General features: G+C 46.8%; 1 protein-coding gene across 33 annotated transcripts in view; it reads right to left on the reverse strand.

Annotated features, from left to right (window-relative positions):
• The window catches only part of ADGRL2 (adhesion G protein-coupled receptor L2), a 218,191-nt gene extending 212,159 nt beyond the window's left edge, over window positions 1–6,032 (reverse strand). For all 33 annotated transcript variants that reach the window (XM_056532585.1, XM_056532604.1, XM_056532579.1 and 30 more), the window contains exon 1: window positions 5,348–6,032. The gene's annotated coding sequence lies outside the window, so the exon portion shown is untranslated. The remainder of the gene's footprint in view (window positions 1–5,347) is intronic.
• Between the last annotated feature and the right edge of the window lie 2,702 nt (window positions 6,033–8,734).

An 8,734-nucleotide genomic window follows, 5' to 3' on the forward strand; every position in this document is an offset into this window, starting at 1 on the left:
TGTCACTAAACAGCGGAAATTTTTTTATTTTATTTTTGTATTATTATTTTTATTAAAAACAGTGGAAATTATTATTATTTATTTATTTTTATCATAATTATTTATTTTTTATTATTATACTTATTACGGTATTTATTTTTTATTATTATTCTTATTATTTATTTTTTATTATTATTATTCTTATTATTTATTTTTTTATTATTATTATTTATTTTTTATTATTATTATTATTATTATTATTATTTATTTTTTATTATTTTTATTATTACGTCATTGAGTGTGTATAAATAGTGCAAGATAGGACTGGGCCATATACTGTAGGCCGAAGTTATCAGAAATAAAATGCCGGCCATTCTCTGTCACAGGCTATGCCAGTGGTTTTTCCCCACCAGGGTGCCTCCAGCTGTTGCAAAACTACAACTCCCAGCATGCCTGGCCATACTGTAGGCCGAAGTAATCAGAAATAAAATGCCGGCCATTTCTGTCACAGGCTCTACCAGTGTTTTTCCAACCAGGGTGTCTCCAGCTGTTGCAAAACTACAACTCCCAGCATGCCCGGACAGCCTTCAGCAGGGTAAACCGGTCAATCCTGCAATTGCTTTCAGTCTAGGTGGCTCTTACATAAGACTATAAATCAGTGTTTCCCAACCAGGGTGCCTCCAGCTGTTGCAAAACTACAATTCCCAGCATGCCTGGCCATACTGTAGGCCGAAGTTATCAGAAATAAAATGCCGGCCATTTCTGTCACAGGCTATGCCAGTGTTTCCCAACCAGGGTGCCTCCAGCTGTTGCAAAACTACAACTCCCAGCATGCCTGGACAGCCTTCGGCTGTCCAGGCATGCTGGGAGTTGTAGTTTTGCAACAGCTGGAGGCACCCTGGTTGGGAAACACTGGGCTATACAGTCACAATGGCATAGAGGGCACTTGTGTTGTGTTGTGTGTTAGCATTGGCATCCCTAGCTGAAATAGATACAATGTATGGCACGCAGATCATTATAAGGATCGTTAGGCCATGCTCAGTCCAATGCCCATTAAAGGGGTCTTATCCCCCCCCCCCCCTTTACACCCAGCACCATTCTTAAAGGTCACTTTTCATGAGCTCTGCACAGATTAGCTCCTTTCAAGAGCTCTGTCCAAAAATGTTTTCTTGGTCAATATGACTACAAAACAGCAGACGCTTCCATTCAACCTGCCCACATTTTAACCATCCTGCAATCCCCCCTCGCCCCCTCCTCCTCCTCTCCCAGCCCCCCCCCCCCCTCTTTTTTTTTTTTTTTCCGCTCACTGCCCCTTTGGGCCTCTATTCTGTAGAGAAATGCAAGCCAGGCTAAAGTTTTCTCCAATGAGCCAGAAGCTGGATGAGCTTTGATATGGTAATAGACCCCTTGGAACCGTAAGAATTCACACTTGCATTAATTCAAACAATTTGCGCAGAATGATGTGAAATGGCACCTCTCTTAGTGGCGGTAACAAAGAGGAGGGGGGGGGGGGGGGATGGGGCTTGAGAAAAAGCAAGGGGAAAAGAAGAAAAAAAAAAAATAAAGAAAAATACACCAAACAACAGGACATTTGTTCTGCTGGATCCTTTTGTGCACCGGAATATTTATGTGCCAATAAAACCAGGCGCACACCTGAGCTCCTAGGATGCTGGCACAGGGGCAATGGAGTCACAGCGAACCCATAAAATAGGCAGCGGGGCTGCGGATAACACCTCTCTCCCCCCCCCCCCCCCCCCCCCCATTGCAGCTGTCCAACGCGTTTTAGGCATGTCCCTGTCCTTCTCATCCAGAGGAGAGAGAGAGGTCAGGTAACATTGTCCATTGTGTGAGGGCATCAAGCCTTAGAAGGCACCAGAGCGGTGACATGGTGAACGAGACCATAGGCAGCAGTGCCCCCTCCCTCTCCTTGCCAACCTGGGTGCAGTAGAAGGCTGCATTTGCCTGGCACCATCTGCTCTAATTTTCTTACCTTCTCCCAGGCCTGGCATCAACTGCACCTTAATATACCAAAGCAGGGAGGGGGAGGGCATGTAAACTGGTACAACTATTACCAGGCCGGGCACAAACTGAGCTTGAATATAACCGGGTGGGGTGGGGGGGGGGGGGGCATTTTATTGGGTATAAACCATCCATTGCCCTAGGGCACTGCCTATCCCCCTACGTCAAAGTTTAGGAACTCAGCCCCCCAGATTGTGTCTGGCTCCCTCAGAACAAAGGATCCTGCATCTAATTGTTGCCATTCCTACCACCACCGCCGGAGCCAGTTCACATCTGGCTGCATTTTCATGTAACCTTTCTGCTTGTCCCAAGATACAAGAGCGACTCCGCCAGTCGCCCCCCAGTCTATACAGACCCTACATCTCCCCTGGCCCTGAGCAAAGGACAAGGAGACCGAGGGACCCCCCCCCCCCCCCCTATAACCACACACACAAGGTCCCTACAGGACCCTCAATCCTTCCATCCAGGCTCAGATGGGGAGGTTTGTCATTGTGTGGGCTGTATGCAGCTTCCCCTGCTCTGTACTAAGCTGCACCGTATGTTGGTGCTATAGAAAAAAGGTGATTATTGCCCAGTATTAACCATTACACCCCCCCCCCCCCCCCCATAGGACACACACAGGAGATGTGACTTTTATCACCCACAAAAACAGCAGCAGCCTCTCCACCGCCCGGGAGCAGCTCGCCCCTGGGGATCCAGTGATCCTATTAGGTTACAGGCACAGAGCCGGTGCTGGGTGGAGGACACTGCAGCCCTGGATCCCCAAAATGTGAATGATGTCCCCAGTGTAGGAAGCACATTACACCAGTTGAACCTCTGCTGTAGGGAAATAATAGAAGTTTGTAGAGAGGAGAGGACTATCCATATATACAGGGAGAAGGTAGGAGAAGACTATCCATATATACAGGGAGAAGGTAGGAGAAGACTATCCATATATACAGGGAGAAGGTAGGAGAGGACTATCCATATATACAGGGAGAAGGTAGGAGAGGACTATCCATATATACAGGGAGAAGGTAGGAGAGGACTATCCATATATACAGGGAGAAGGTAGGAGAGGACTATCCATATATACAGGGAGAAGGTAGGAGAGGACTATCCATATATACAGGGAGAAGGTAGGAGAGGACTATCCATATATACAGAGAGAAGGTAGGAGAGGACTATCCATATATACAGAGAGAAGGTAGGAGAGGACTATCCATATATACAGAGAGAAGGTAGGAGAGGACTATCCATATATACAGAGAGAAGGTAGAAGAGGACTATTAATATATACAGGGAGAAGGTAGGAGAGGACTATCCATATATACAGAGAGAAGGTAGGAGAGGACTATCCATATATAGAGAGAAGGTAGGAGAGGACTATCCATATATACAGGGAGAAGGTAGGAGAGGACTATTCATATATACAGAGAGAATGTAGAAGAGGACTATTCATATATACAGGGAGAAGGTAGAAGAGGACTATTCATATATACAGGGAGAAGGTAGGAGAGGACTATTCATATATACAGGGAGAAGGTAGGAGAGGACTATTCATATATACAGGGAGAAGGTAGGAGAGGACTATCCATATATACAGGGAGAAGGTAGGAGAGGACTATTCATATATACAGGGAGAAGGTATATATGTGTATGGAGAGCATACATACAGGGAAAGGGTTTACAGAGATTATTATACAGAGTTATACAATGAGACTGCACACGGTAGGTAGGTAGGTAGGTGTGTGTGTGTGTGTGTGTGTGTGTGTGTGTGTGTGTGTGTGTGTGTGTGTGTGTGTGTGTGTGTACAAATGCCCATACAGAGAAAGGGGGATACAGTGTATATACATAGAGAGGGAGTATATAGAGTTCTATACACTGTGTGTGTGTGTAGAGATAGGATATGCAGTTCTATCCATGGGAAGGGATGCTTACAGGTATATACATGGAGGGTATGAAGAGTTATATACAGGAGGGCGGCTGCACACAGGGTGTATATAGTCAGTTCTAAATAAAGCTGCACTAAGGCATTTATAGTAACATATAGGGAGAGTTGTACAGACAGTATACACATGCACACACTATATATACACATGCACACACTATATATACACATGCACACACTATATATACACATGCACACACTATATATACACATGCACACAGTATACTGATTAAATACACATGGTATACACATGTGAACGCAGTATACAGACAATATACACACAGTATACACAGTATATACACAGAATAGACACATGCATGCACGGTATACACACAGTATACAGACAATATACAGACAGTATACAGACCTCCATGCACACAGTATACAGACCTCCATGCACACAGTATACAGACCTCCATGCACACAGTATACAGACCTCCATGCACACAGTATATACACAGTATACAGATAGTATACAGATCTCCATGCACACAGGATATACACAGTATACAGATAGTATACAGATCTCCATGCACACAGTGTATACAGACAGTATACAGACTTACATATACACAGTATACAGACCTCCATGCACACAGTATACAGACCTCCATGCACACAGTATATACACAGTATACAGATAGTATACAGATCTCCATGCACACAGTATATACACAGTATACAGATAGTATACAGATCTCCATGCACACAGTGTATACAGACAGTATACAGACTTACATATACACAGTATACAGACCATCATGCACACAGTATATACACAGTATACAGACAGTATACAGACCTCCATGCACACAGTATACAGACAGTATGCAGACCTCCATGCACACAGTATATACACAGTATACAGACCTCCATGCACACAGTATATACACAGTATACAGACAGTATACAGACCTCCATGCACACAGTATATACACAGTATACAGATCTCCATGCACACAGTATATACACAGTTTACAGACAGTATACAGACCTCCATGCACACAGTATATACACAGTATACAGACAGTATACAGATCTCCATGCACACAGTATACAGACCTCCATGCACACAGTATATACACAGTATACAGATCTCCATGCACACAGTTTATACACAGTATACAGACAGTATACAGACCTCCATGCACACAGTATATACACAGTATACAGACCTCCATGCACACAGTATATACACAGTATACAGACAGTATACAGACAGTATACAGACCTCCATGCACACAGTATATACACAGTATACAGATCTCCATGCACACAGTATATACACAGTATACAGACAGTATACAGACCTCCATGCACACAGTATATACACAGTATACAGATCTCCATGCACACAGTATATACACAGTATACAGACAGTATACAGATCTCCATGCACACAGCTCAGCCCCCTCCTACCTGCTCACTGCTCGCAGCTTCCAGGTAACAATGTACAAGGTTCCAATAGTTTCCTCCACAAAAGTAACAAAGTAACAAGACGTGAGTGTGATCCGGGATCGGGCTGAGTGTGATCCGGGATCGGGCTGAGTGTGATCCGGGATCGGGCTGAGTGTGATCCGCAGGTGATCAGCCCCTCATCCGGCTGTAGAGCCGCTCAGGACCCGGTAAGAAGTGGATTCCGGGACCAGGCGAGCCGGGTGTATTCGGGATCCAGTGGATCGGGCGGGTTCAGGGATCCGGGTAAAGGGGGGTCCGGTAGATGCGGCTCCTGGCTGGATCCAGTGGATGGTGCCCGGACGGGATCCAGTAAGGTGAGAGATCCCGGGATCCGGCGGGGTGCGGGGCTCCAGGTCCGGCTCTCTCAGGTCCCCCGCATTAAGTCATGTTCCGGCTGCAGAGGCTCCCGGCAGAAGTGATGGCAGCCCCGGCGCGGAGCCCCCCCGGGTCCTGGGCAGAGTTGTGGCAGGCGGGGGGCTCCTCTCTTGTCCCAGGCGCCGGACTCCCTGGCTGCTGCCCGCGGTGCTGGAGGTGTGCAGGCGGGGGTGGCGGATATCACAAGCGGGCTAGCCTACTGGCCGCTCCCGGGGACATGGTGGCCTGTGCTCGGCTTCTCACTGTCACATCTCCCCGCACACACTGCGGGCACAGAGCGCTGCACGGAGCGGGGAGAGGGGGAGGGAGGGGGGGAGGGCGGGGCCTGTTGTGTGAGAGACCCGACCCCGCCCACACCCTCTACACAGCCCCGCCCAGACCTTCCCCTCAGACGGCTCCGTCTGCATCCCGATACAGAACCCGCTGCTCTGGAGCTGGAGCCGGGAACACGGGGAGGACACAGCCCGGGGGGGAAGAGCTGGAGCCGGGAACACGGGGAGGACACAGCCCGGGGGGGAAGAGCTGGAGCCGGGAACACGGGGAGGACACAGCCCGGGGAGGAAGAGCTGGAGCCGGGAACACGGGGAGGACACAGCCCGGGGGGGAAGCGCTGGAGCCGGGAACACGGGGAGGACACAGCCCGGGGGGGAAGAGCTGGAGCCGGGAACACGGGGAGGACACAGCCCGGGGAGGGGAGCAGGATCCTACAGCGACACTGGAGAGTATACAGTGCCCAGTACACTACATCACTATACCAGCTCTATATACAGTGCCCAGTACACTACATCACTATACCAGCTCTATATACAGTACCCGGTACACTACATCACTATACCAGCTCTATATACAGTGCCCAGTACACTACATCACTATACCGGCTCTATATACAGTGCCCAGTACACTACATCACTATACCGGCTCTATATACAGTGCCCAGTACACTACATCACTATACCGGCTCTATATACAGTGCCCGGTACACTACATCACTATACCAGCTCTATATACAGTGCCCAGTACACTACATCACTATACCGGCTCTATATACAGGGCCCAGTACACTACATCACTATACCAGCTCTATATACAGAGCCCAGTACACTACATCACTATACCAGCTCTATATACAGTGCCCAGTACACTACATCACTATACCAGCTCTATATACAGTGCCCAGTACACTACATCACTATACCAGCTCTATATACAGAGCCCAGTACACTACATCACTATACCAGCTCTATATACAGTGCCCAGTACACTACATCACTATACCAGCTCTATATACAGAGCCCAGTACACTACATCACTATACCAGCTCTATATACAGTGCCCAGTACACTACATCACTATACCAGCTCTATATACAGTACCCGGTACACTACATCACTATACCAGCTCTATATACAGAGCCCAGTACACTACATCACTATACCGGCTCTATATACAGAGCCCAGTACACTACATCACTATACCGGCTCTATATACAGTGCCCAGTACACTACATCACTATACCGGCTCTATATACAGTGCCCAGTACACTACATCACTATACCAGCTCTATATACAGTGCCCAGTACACTACATCACTATACCGGCTCTATATACAGTGCCCAGTACACTACATCACTATACCAGCTCTATATACAGTACCCAGTACACTACATCACTATACCAGCTCTATATACAGAGCCCAGTACACTACATCACTATACCAGCTCTATATACAGTGCCCAGTACACTACATCACTATACCAGCTCTATATACAGTGCCCAGTACACTACATCACTATACCAGCTCTATATACAGTGCCCAGTACACTACATCACTATACCGGCTCTATATACAGTGCCCAGTACACTACATCACTATACCAGCTCTATATACAGTGCCCAGTACACTACATCACTATACCAGCTCTATATACAGAGCCCAGTACACTACATCACTATACCAGCTCTATATACGGTGCCCAGTACACTACATCACTATACCAGCTCTATATACAGTACCCGGTACAATACATCACTATACCAGCTCTATATACAGAGCCCAGTACACTACATCACTATACCAGCTCTATATACAGTGCCCAGTACACTACATCACTATACCGGCTCTATATACAGTGCCCAGTACACTACATCACTATACCAGCTCTATATACAGTGCCCAGTACACTACATCACTATACCAGCTCTATATACAGTGCCCAGTACACTACATCACTATACCAGCTCTATATACAGTGCCCAGTACACTACATCACTATACCAGCTCTATATACAGTACCCGGTACACTACATCACTATACCAGCTCTATATACAGTGCCCAGTACACTACATCACTATACCAGCTCTATATACAGAGCCCAGTACACTACATCACTATACCAGCTCTATATACAGTGCCCAGTACACTACATCACTATACCAGCTCTATATACAGAGCCCAGTACACTACATCACTATACCAGCTCTATATACGGTGCCCAGTACACTACATCACTATACCAGCTCTATATACAGTACCCGGTACAATACATCACTATACCAGCTCTATATACAGAGCCCAGTACACTACATCACTATACCAGCTCTATATACAGTGCCCAGTACACTACATCACTATACCGGCTCTATATACAGTGCCCAGTACACTACATCACTATATCAGCTCTATATACAGAGCCCAGTACACTACATCACTATACCAGCTCTATATACAGTGCCCAGTACACTACATCACTATACCGGCTCTATATACAGAGCCCAGTACACTACATCACTATACCGGCTCTATATACAGTGCCCAGTACACTACATAACTATACCAGCTCTATATACAGTACCCAGTACACTACATCACTATACCAGCTCTATATACAGTGCCCAGTACACTACATCACTATACCGGCTCTATATACAGTGCCCAGTACACTACATCACTATACCAGCTCTATATACAGTGC

Source organism: Hyla sarda, chromosome 7 (genome assembly GCF_029499605.1).
Source record: "Hyla sarda isolate aHylSar1 chromosome 7, aHylSar1.hap1, whole genome shotgun sequence".
Taxonomy (NCBI): Eukaryota; Metazoa; Chordata; class Amphibia; order Anura; family Hylidae; genus Hyla; species Hyla sarda.